Genomic DNA, 12,002 nt, shown 5'->3' with positions numbered 1-12,002 from the left:
TGAGGTTGGCCCGGGATCGGGCAGTGGTTCTTTCTGCTGTGCATAAGGTTGCTATGAGTCAGAACCAACTCAATGGCACTTAGCAACAACAACAACAACAACAGCAACAGCAACAGCAACAATTGTTTCTATAGAGACTGTGTTATCAATCAAGATAGTCCCAGTGATCCCTGCCTCCTAGTGTTCACACACTGTGTAGTCCTCTCCCATATTCTACTAGAATTGGTCTGTGTGAGAAGAGAGTGTGGCTTTTGTCTTGGGTACCCTCTAGGTTGGACCACTAACTTTGGTAGAAGTCAGCTGTACATCAAGCAGCGCTAATTGAGGAGTCCATCATAGGCTGAATCTTGGACATGGGATCTTATAGCCTCAGGTAAGTCTTGAAAAACTATAGCTCTGTCAGCCTGGCTGCAAGCATTGCTAAATACAAAGAGTCAAAGCAAGTCAGATTTCTAGCCCTGTAAAACTATTAGATAATAAATGATCTTAAAACATTGAACAATGCCTAACACATATCAAGCATGCAATAAACTATTAGTTATTACTTGCTTCCTGAATCTAACCCTCCCACATCTGTAAAGCTCATTGCCAATGTCATGACATCGAGCTATGAAACAGTCAGTGATAAGGGGAGAACTTAACCTAAGAAGGTGATGGGGAATCCTTAGCGAAATATTTCCTCCTTCTGGAACACTGTCCTCAGAGGATATGCCTTTCAAACCCTCTGCACTGCACTCTGACTTTTGTTGCACATCCTATTCTTTAGGTCTCTTTCTCTGCTTTCTTAGTTTTGTTGGGTCCACTGATGACTCAGACTTTCTTTTTTGGGGGGTATGTACTTTGTGTCTATAGGTTGTACATTTCCACCAAAGCACATTGGGTTCTTCTGGAAGCAGATGCTGAGATGCATTGAGGAGTGGATGAGCTTTATTAAGGGAAATACCTGTGAAGGATCCAGCAGAAACAGTGATATAGACTTGTGACATAGACCTGAAACATAGAAAAGGATAGGTGAAAGGAAGGATTGGGCAGGGGTGGCCCCAGACATGATGAAGATTTGGCAAAGTCACCAAGCCAATAGAAAACTTCAGAGTAAAGACAGATTTATAGAGGATTCTCACTTTAGTTAGAAATGACTAGCTCATTTTCCAGGTTTAAGTGTTAGCTGAGATAGATCTTTAAGTGGTAACAGTTATACTCTTTGCAACTAAACAACAGCTTCTTTATGAAAGGAGATCTGCATAGTGACCTCCTTTCCAGCTTACTTAGAAAGGAGAATATGACAGATTCTGGGGTAGCTCAAGCAGGAGAGAAATAAAATCAAAGGAGTGTCAAAATAAGAAAGACATGACTTGGGAGTGAGAGGAAAATTAATTATCTCTATGTAGAGTTGTAGAATAAGTGCTGGACTGAAAATCCCAAGGTCAGTAGTTCAAACCTACCAGCCACTCCACAGGAAAAAGATGAGACTTTCTGCACCAATAAAAAAAATAATAGCCTTGGGAAATCTAGACAGGGTCAGAGTTTATCTTGTTTACCTTATGGCGAGACTTTATCTCACTTACTTTGGACATGCCATCAGGAAAGAACAATTGGTCAAACAGGGTATCATGTTTGGTAAAATAGAAGGTCAGCAAAAATGAAAGAAACTCTCCATGAGATGAATTGACATCGTGGTTGCAAAATGGCTCAAACCATAGATTATGAGGGGTGTTGTAGGACTGGCAAAATTTCAGTCTATTATACACAAGGGTTCTATAAATTAGGGCTGACTCAATGGCAACTAACAACAACAACATGGTAAATCATGGAACCCAGGGGACTTGTTAGCAATGAATCATGATATTTTCACTGAACATCAACCTTGTGCTCTGCATTATTCAAGGCATTTGCTATAGGAAGCCCAACAGTATAGCTTCATAAAATTACAGGGAATTGAATGCCCACATAATTCTTCTTCTCATAGAGCAAGAATCCCCTCTTTAAAAGTCCAGCTAGTTTCAGTATCCTCTTACATACTGCCAGTGATGGCAAGCTCATCACTTCAGTTATCCCCTTGGCTGTTGGATGGCTCCAGTTTTGAGAAATTTTCCCTTTAACTTAAATTCAAAATACCTCCACCACTTCTAATTTCTGAATTCACTTTAGGAAGTCTCCATTCTCTCATTTTTAAACCTTTAAATGTTTTAGCACACTTATCATTGTCTCTGAAATGCTGTTGGAGAGGAGGTGATCCAAGCCTCTGATTCCCCAGCTATAAAGTGATAGGATCTTACTACTGGTCATTAAAATCGCTTTATGACCTAAATGTCTATGAGACCATGAATACTTCATGAAATAATTCTCAATAAAAGAGAAATCCACATAAATGAAAAGAGAACGTGCTGACTCTGCAGTATGTGTTGTACATTTCCTCTGAAGCACACTGGGACTTGGGAAGAATGGGGCCATCTGCTGAGCCTCTGCACATTTATGGTGAAATAAAACAGGCTATTGATAATTAGAAGCATATTTCTCAGATAAAACAATACAGTCTCAAAAAAACAAAACAAAAACAATACAGTCTCTTAAATGATTAGAAATTCCTCATGTTGACTGGATATGTTAACACAAGCCCCACTCTCCATCCTCCAAAATATAAATAATAAAATAAGCATGATGGCTCACAGTATAAGAAGGAGTTCATTTTACTCAATCAACATGCACTAAGTACTCACCATATACTGGCATCCATGATAGGAACATTCATATATCCTATTTTATCATTAAAATAATATTTCAAACTAGACATTTATTAACCTATGTTCCAGATGAGAAAATATGAGTCTAGGAGAAATCAAGCAACTGGATCAAGATTACCCAGCTGGTAAAGTGGATGAAGTAGGGTCTCCTGACTCAAAGTTGAGTATTCTGTTCACTCATACAGTTACAAGAATGTTTCTTAATAAAAAGGCCCATTCCTGTAAATGCTATTCTTGTTAAGTGTCAACAAGTTGATTCTCAACAATAGCAACCCTGTATAAGGTTTCTGAGGAGCAGGTGGTAGGTTTGAGTCATTGACCTTGCAGTTCAAATCAACCTTGTGGTCCAGTGCTTATCCTACAGTGCCACACCAGGAAATATAAGGCATACATTTTTTTTTTTTTTAAATGCCACAGCTGTCAAGTAAATTCCAACTAATAGCAATTAGGTAGTATAATTGCTCCACAGGGTTTTCCCAATGTTATACATCTTTACAGAAGCAAGATTTCTTCTATGGTGGGTTCAATCCACCAACTTTTTGGTTATCAGCTGAGCATTTTAATCACTGAGCCACCAGGTCTGAACATCTAAAACCTCAAAAGGTACCAGCCTACCTTTCTAGCCAAATGAGCTGGAAAATGTACCCCTGTGGCTCCAGTAATGTATGGGAAATCTATTTTATTTCTTCTCTTGTCTTGGAAGAAAGGCTTTTTCTAAAAGGTCACATCCTTGAAAACTTAAAGCACTGCAATTCTACTCTGCACACATGGGGTTATCATGAGCAGCATAACCCAGCAGCAACAAGTTTGGCTTTTCGTTTTTCTCACTTTGTCCCAGAATACACACATTTGCATAGAATTTTCCAAAAGCATTGTTGTTATTGCCAAGTGCTGCGGAGCTGGTTCCAAACCATCGTGGCCCTGTATAGGGTTTCTGAGGAGCAGCTGGTGATCTTGAACCATCGACCTTGAAGTTCAAACCGACCTTGCAGTTCAGTGCATTAACCCACAGCGCCAGGACTCTTTCCAACAATATAGGGGAACAAAACTCTAAGGGGAAGCCAGACTTTTGTCCAGAACACTAGGAAATGGAGCCTATGAGAAACAGATTGGTGAGGGAAATATGGAAGGGAAAAGTTCTGCAAAAGGTCCGAAGAGTATTTCCTAATTCTGTGTATGAACCAACAAATGTTTCGAAGTCATCCCTGGAATGCCCATACATGGGACAGACCTAAGGAAACATACCAAAGACTGAAAACCAAACTGATGTTGGTAGTATCATTCACAAAAGATGTTACAGAATTTATAGTCTAAACTTACCAGTGTTGATTACCTGCTAAAGCAAAAATAATGACTAAATCAATGTTGATTAGAGAATTTTAATATGGTTTCATGACAAATTATTCAAAATGTCTAGGATAGAATCCAAAATCACATAAAACAGAAAAAAAAAAACTCAAAAAACTGGAAAATATGACCTACTTTCAATGGGAAATTAATCAATAGATATTAAACTTGAGATGATACAGATGTTGGACTTATCAAAGACTTTACAGCGGTTATTACAATCATTCTCCTTGAAGTAAAAATGAATATTCTTGAAATAAATGTAAAGAGAGAAGCTTTTTTTAGTAGAGAAATAGAAATTACAAAAAAAAATCAAGTTGAAATATTTTAGATTGAAATATGTTGTTGTTGTTAGGTGCCATCAAGTCAGTACCAACTCACAGTGACCCTATGAAAAATGGAATGAAACACTGACCGGTCTGGCATCAACCTCACAGTCTTGGCTATGCTTGAGCTCATTGTTACTACTATTGTGCCTTTCCATCTCTTTGGGGGTCTTTCTCTTTTTCTCGGACTCTCCACTTTACCAAACATGATATCCTTCTCCAGTTACTTGTCTCTCCTGACAATATGTCCAAAGTATGAGAGACAAAATCTGGCCATCCGGGATTCAAAGGAGCATTCTGGGTGTACTTCTTCCAACACAGATCTTTTTGTTCTTTTGGTAGTCCATGGTACTTTTAATATTCTTGTCCAAAACCATAATTTAAATGTATCAATTCTTCTGCAGTCTTCCTTATTTACTCTCCAACATTTGCTTACTGAAAATACCATGGCTTGGGTCAGGCACATACATGACATTGTTCTCAAATTGATATCTTAGATCTTCAACAATTTAAGGAGATCATGTGCAGCAGATTTGCCTAATGCAATATGCCATTTGAGTTCTTAACTGCTGCTTGCCTGAATGTTAATGATTGATCCAAGCAAAATGAAGTCTTTGACAACTTTAATCTTTTCTCCATTGATATGCATGTTGTTTATTTGTCCAGTGGTGAGGATTTTTGTTTTCTTTACATTGATGTAACCCACACTGAACACTGTGGTCATCAGTAAGTATTTTAAGTACTTTTCACTTTCAACAAGCAAGGTTGTATCATCTGCATATTGCAGATTGTTAATGAGTCTTCCTCCAATCCTGATGTCACATTTTTCTTCATATAATCCAGTTTCTCAGATTATTTGATATTCCCTTGTTCTGTTTGAACAACTGCCTTTCAGTCTATGTACTAGTTCCTCATGAGCACAATTAAGTGTTCTGGAATACTCATACTTTTCAATATTGTCCATAGCTTGTCATGATCTATACAATAAAAAATTTGCATAGTCAATGAAGCATAGGCAAACATCCTTCTGGTATTAACTGCTTTCATCTAAGATCAATCTGACATCAGCAATGATAGCCCTCATTTCACATTCTCTTAGGAAACAACCTTGAACCTCTGCAAGTTCATTGTTTATGTATGTTTGCAGCCATTTTTGTATTACCTTTAGTAAAATTTTACTTGCATGGGATATCAATGATATTGTCTGATGCTTTTCCACATTCCATTGGGTAACTTCTCTTTAGAATGGGCACAAATACACATCTCTTCTAGTCAGTTGGCCAGGCAGTTTTCTTCCAAATTTCTTGGCACAGATGAGGGAGTGCCTCCGGTGCTGCTTCACTTTATTGAAAGATTTCAATATGTGTTCCATTAATTCCTGGTCCTTGTTCTTGGCCAATGTTGGAAGTATCTAAACTGAAGGTCTCAGACTTGGGGGCAATTTAACTAAAGGATTGCAACTAAACAGTTGTGGTCCAGAAAATCGGGCTACTCCCAGGTCAGGCTGCCTCTTGAGGAACTTGCAAAGTCTGCTTCAGAGAACAAGGAATTCGTAGTCTTTCCTTGTATGCAGCCATGGCCTTCAGTTTAGTCAGGAAAAACATCTAGCTACCTTATCTCTGTTTCCCTAGCAACTACATTCTTCTAATGAAGTCCGGCTTACTGCATGCATCAATAACACCAGATTTTATTCTTTTCCCTGCCCCCAGAACTCTCCTTTGATTTGTGTATATAATAAACATGCTGAATGTAGATTGAAGGCACAGTATCTCCATTAGACTGCTGTGCCCCACCTGTTCCCAACTTTATTTCAATTGTGTCTTGTGTCTTTCTTTTATTTCTTATCTGCAATCACCTCTACTAGGGTTTAATCTCTCCATGTGGGTAGTGGAGTATAGCCACTTGTCAGATGCTACAGGCTAATACCTACAATGTACCTTGGACTTGTTCCTTCAGGATCATTGGCTCTTGATCATATGCTACCTCTTGAAATAGTTGAATATCCACCATTTCTTTTTTGTACAGTGACTGTGTATTCCATCCATCTTCTTTTGATGTTTTCTGCATCATTCAATAATTTGTCCAAAGACTCCTTCAATATTGCAAGAAGATTGCATTTTTACTTCAGTTCCCTCAGCTTGAGAAATGCTGAACATACTCTTGGCTTTTGATTTTCTAACTCCCGGTCGTTGCACATTTTGTTATAATATTTGTCTTTGTCTTCTCAAGCTGACCTCTGAAATTTTCTGTTCAGCTTTTATACATCCTCACTTCTTCCATTTGTTTTAGCATCTCTATGATGGGGAGAGTAAGTTTCAGAGTCTCTTCTGAGAACCATTAATGACTCTCTTAAAAGGTCATCTTAATGACCTTTTGCTTTCCTCATGTGCTATGTTCTTGATGACATCCTACAACTCTGCTGGTCTTTAGTCTTTGGTGTCTAATGCATCAAATCTGTTTTTCAGATGATAGCTAAATTCAGTTGGGATATATCAAGGTCATATTTTGGCTCTCATGGACTTGTTTTAATTTTCTTCAACTTCAGCTTGAATTTGCATATGATCAATTGATGATTTTCCCACAGTCTGCCCCTGACCTTGTTTTGGAGCTTTTCCACCATCTCTTTCCACAGATGTAGTTGATTTCTGTGTATTCTATCTGGTGTGGTCCATGTGCATAATCATCTTTTAAGTTGTTGGAAAAGGATATTTGCAATGAAGAATTCATAGGTCTTACAAAATTCTTTCATGCTATTTCCAGCTTTGTTTCCATCGCTGAGGCATGTTTTCCAACCACTGATCCTTCCACTTTGTTTCCAAAATTTGCATTCTAATCTCCACTATTTATCAATACATCTTAATTGCATGCTTGTTCAATTTCAGACAGAAAAAGTTGGTAGAATCCTTCTATTTCAACATCACTGACTTTATTGGTTGGTGTGTAAATTTGAATAATATTGCTATTAACTGGTCTTTCTTGTAAGCATATGGATATTATCCTATGACAGACAGTGTTGTACTTCATGAAAGATCTTGCTATGTTCTTATTTTTTTGTTTTAATGTTGTATTGTGAATTATGTGATAGTTTACATGGGAGAACATTAGCTTTATATTCATCCTATCCTATATCATTTCATTACCATGGTTACAATCCCCTTCATGCATCATCAACCAACCAAAGGGTATATATACCCTGCAAGCCTGCCTCTGGGTCCTCAGCACACAGCCCTTCTTCATCTCTGGATCTAAAGTCCCCAGCCACTTCATCTTTCCATGTCATCATCTCTGCCTCCATGTCTGGCATCACTGCTTCTCTGGGTAGGGTTCTACTCTCCACTCTTCTCCCTTGATGGTCCCAGGGACCACTCATAGACTGCAAAGTTAGTCACTCCCCTCCTTTGATACAAAATGTCTACCTTTACATTTCCAGCTATGTTCTTTTTGATGATGCATGTGACACCATTCTTTTTCAATATTTCATTCCCTGTGGAGTAAACCATGTGATTGTCAGATCAAAATGACCAATACCAGTCCATTTCAGCTCACTACTGCCTAAGATATCAATGTTTATGCACTTCATTTAATTTTTGACAATTTCCAATTTTCCTAGATTCTTATTTTATACATTCCATGTTCCAGTTATTAATAGTTGTTTACAGCTGTTTCTCTTTATTGAGTCGTGCCCCACCAGCAAATGAAGGTCCCGAGGGCTTTACTTCATTTACATCATCACGGTCAACTCTACCTTGAGGAGACAGCTCTTCTGCAGTTGCATTTTGAGTGCTTTCCAACCTGAGGAGCTCATCTTCCAGCACTGTATCTGACAGTGTTCCATTGTTATTCATAAGGTTTTCAGTGACTAAGTATTCAGAAGGAATTCATCTCCCCTTCTTCCTAGTCTGTGTTCATCTGGAAGGTCATCTGAAACCTGCCCAACATGGGAGATCCTGCTGGTATTCAAAGTCCCTGTGGCATAGCTTCCAGAATCACAGCAGCACACATGCCACCACAGTATAACAAACTAACAGAAGAGTGGTAGAATTGAAATATACAATAATTGAAATAAATGATAAAATGGGTCATATAGTTACAAGGCAAAAAAAATACAATAATCACTTAGGAATTAGAGTATACTTATATATGAGAATATACCATAATTTAAATATAATAACTCTGTAAATTTATATTGTTTTCCTTCCAATTTAAGTTTATTCATTTATTTATTTTACTATTTAAGCCAAGTTCTTATGCTCATTCTTTTGCTTGTTTCTTAGTTCCCATTAGCATAATTTCTCTAGAATGCTTTAACTAGGAATGAAATTTCTTATGGATAATAAGATATGTGATGTTTAATTTGATAAGGTAATACCAAATAATTGTACCAATTTATTTATTCTTCATTTCACATCCTCAACATCGAGACTTACTCCCTCCCACTCCCCGCCCTCTGTATGTGGACTAAAATCCCAATTTGCTTTTCCCAGACTACTGATAAATTGCACATGTTTGCAAATGTTGATATACATGTGTGCTTTATTTGTGATATGTCAATTTATATCTTTTCCCCACTTTTCTAGTAGTCTACTTGAAGTTTCTCCTTAATTTGTATCAGTTCTTTACATATTCTGTATATTAATTATTGTTACTTAAAAGTCTTACAGATATATAAATACTTCTATCCAGTTCGTGGCTTGGCTTTTCTATTTTAAATTTTCTTTATGGTGTCTTGATGATTGTTGTTGTTGTTGTTGTTAAGTGCCAGAAAGTTGGTTCTGACTTATAGGGTTTACATGGAGTGGCAGGTGGGTTTGAACTACCGACCTTGTGATTCACAGTCCAGTGCTGATCCTACAGTGTTACACCAGGACTCTTGTCTTGATGCCTTTAATTTTAATGTAGTTAAATGAATTTTTTTTCCTTTTATGTAGTATTTTTGGTGCCTTATTTTTAAAATCCTTTTTACCCCACGGTCATAAAAATATCCTCTTGTAAAGGAGCTCTGGTAGTGTAGTGGTTACGAATCAGGCTGCGAACCTTAAGGCCAGCAGTTCGAAACGACCAGCCACTCCGTGGGAGAAAGATGAGGCGTTCTGCTTCCGTAAAGATTTACAGCCTCGGAAACCCTGTACAGGGTCGCTGTGAGTCGGAACCGACTCGAAGGCACTTAACAACAACAACAACATAATCTGCTATAAAATGTAAAGTATTGTCTGTCACACACATACTGCACACACTTAGGACTGATTTGTGTGAATAACATGTAAGAGGGATACAATTTCACTTGTATTTGACCATTTGGATATCTCCATTTGAAGAAGTCATCGTCTCTCAAATAAACTATATGTATCTCTGGTAGCGTAGTGGTTACGAATCGGGCTGCGAACCTTAAGGTCAGCGGTTCGAAACTACCAGCCGCTCCGCGGGAGAAAGATGAGGCTTTCTACTCCCGTAAAGATTTACACCCTCGGAAACCCTGTACAGGGTCGCTATGGGTCGGAACCGACTTGATGGCACTTAACAACAACAACAACATCAGATATTAAGCTTTTATGGAGGTCTATTTTTGGAATTTCGATTGTGATTCCATAGTTAGTTTACCTGTGCCTGAACCAATACCAAAATTTTACAAAACGTTATAATAATTGTTATTATCTGAGAGAGACTATCTTGCTGCTTTGGAAGTATTGTTGTTGTTAGGTGTCATCGAGTCATTTCCAACTCAGTGAAGTATATTGGAAGCATAATAGCTATTATTTATGTACTTTGCTTTATCATATACATTTTAGAATCAAGGATTCAATTTCTTCAGAACATCCTAATTGGGAATATATTAAATGCATACACACACACACACACACACACACATTAGTTAGCACATGTACTATAGTCTATTTCCATAGACATCATATATCTCTCTATTAATTTAAGTGCTTTTAAATATCTTCTAGATATTTAACTTTTTCCTTCATAGAAATTTTAAAAATACATAAAAGTAAAAAAAAAATTCTGACGGTTTAGAGGAATTAAATTAATTTTTATATACAGACAGTTGTCAGATTATGAATGAATTCTGTTCCTAAATCTGTCTTTAAATTGAATGTGTACATAAGTCTAAACCATACGGTACAGTTCATATCCAACATCAGTCAAATATTTGTCTTAGCAATATAGTATGTATCTAGGTTTCTGCTCCCATAAAGATTTACAGCCTTGGAAACTCTGTACAGGGGTACTATGAGTTGGAACTGACCCCAGGCACATAACAACTACAACAAGTATGCATGAAAATATTCAAGAAACACTAAAACAACTTTAACATGTTAATTCCCTTTGTTATAGTCACTGAGTTGATTCTGACTCACAGTGACCCAATAGGAAAGAGTAAAACTGTTCTAGAGGGCTTCAATCATGTAAATCTTTACAGAAATAGGCTGCTTCTTTTAGTTAGAAGCCAAATATTTAACCATTACCAGAGCTCCTTAATGAAATAATACAGTAATAATAATAATAATAATATTTTGATGCACATCACAAAGTAGCATCCATTTATTACTATGAACCATGTAGCTCAATTTTTTAATGTAATAGACTTTATGGGGGTTGATTTATAATTACAGGTTTAATGTAAGTCAGGGTTTATAACCTAGAGAAAGCCTGCATTTATCTTTAAGCAGCAACATTTAAAAATTATATTATTGGTAAGCACCAGTGAATAAGTTCTGATTCATAGTGACCCTGTATAGGGTTTCCAAGGAGTGGCTGGTGAGTTTGGGTACTTGGTTAACCACACTCATCAAGAAGTGGCCCACAGCATTGTTAACTGACACTGTTCCAGACAAGACATCTTCTGCGTACTGCAATACTGTGCTGAGGGCATCCTGGATGTGGGCTGATGCCCCTCCAACTTGCTGGAAGTCACTTGAGAGCCTGATCACCCAAATGGGGCTAAAACAGGTCTTCACAATCAGGTCAACTCCGATTCGTTCCGTGTCATAATATGCATATCTCACTGTCAGAGGTATGAACATCACCCCCGTGCTCCTCCAGGGACACCCATAAAAGTCTTGACATAGTTCTTGATGCTCATCTGGAGGCTCGTGTCCACAGTGAGGTGAATGGGGTTGGGGGTTTCTCAGCTGTAGTACTCATGGATCAGCACCGAGTGTTCGGTGATGTCATGGCCTGTAGCATACCAGCCCAAGATGAGCTCATTTGGAGACACTTTCTTGTGCAATTCATACATGTTCTTAGAAAATTCCATATCAACAGCCACCTCATCTTCAGACTCATTGTGAGGCATGAAAAGCAATTGGTAACTTCCACTAAGTGCTTGTCAACAGTTTCCAACAGGGTCCTGATAATGTGAGCAGCACCCTCAAATTTTATTACATGGCTACAGTGGTCAAAACAGCTTGGTACTGGTACATGGAAGATACATTGATCAATGGAACAGAATCGAGAATCCAGAAATTAACCCATCCACATACAGCCAACTGATTTTTGACAAATTACCTAAACAAATCACATGGGGAGGGGATAGTCTCTTCAACAAATGGTGCTGGCAGAACTGGAAAGCTATATGCAAAAG

General features: G+C 37.8%; 1 pseudogene; it reads right to left on the bottom strand.

Annotated features, from left to right (window-relative positions):
• Positions 1-784: 784 nt before the first annotated feature.
• LOC102841297 lies at positions 785-11,785 on the bottom strand (annotated as a pseudogene).
• Positions 11,786-12,002: the final 217 nt, after the last annotated feature.

Source organism: Chrysochloris asiatica, unplaced genomic scaffold (genome assembly GCF_000296735.1).
Source record: "Chrysochloris asiatica unplaced genomic scaffold, ChrAsi1.0 scaffold00026, whole genome shotgun sequence".
Lineage (NCBI taxonomy): Eukaryota > Metazoa > Chordata > Mammalia > Afrosoricida > Chrysochloridae > Chrysochloris > Chrysochloris asiatica.
This window is presented reverse-complemented; position numbering and strand designations above follow the sequence as displayed.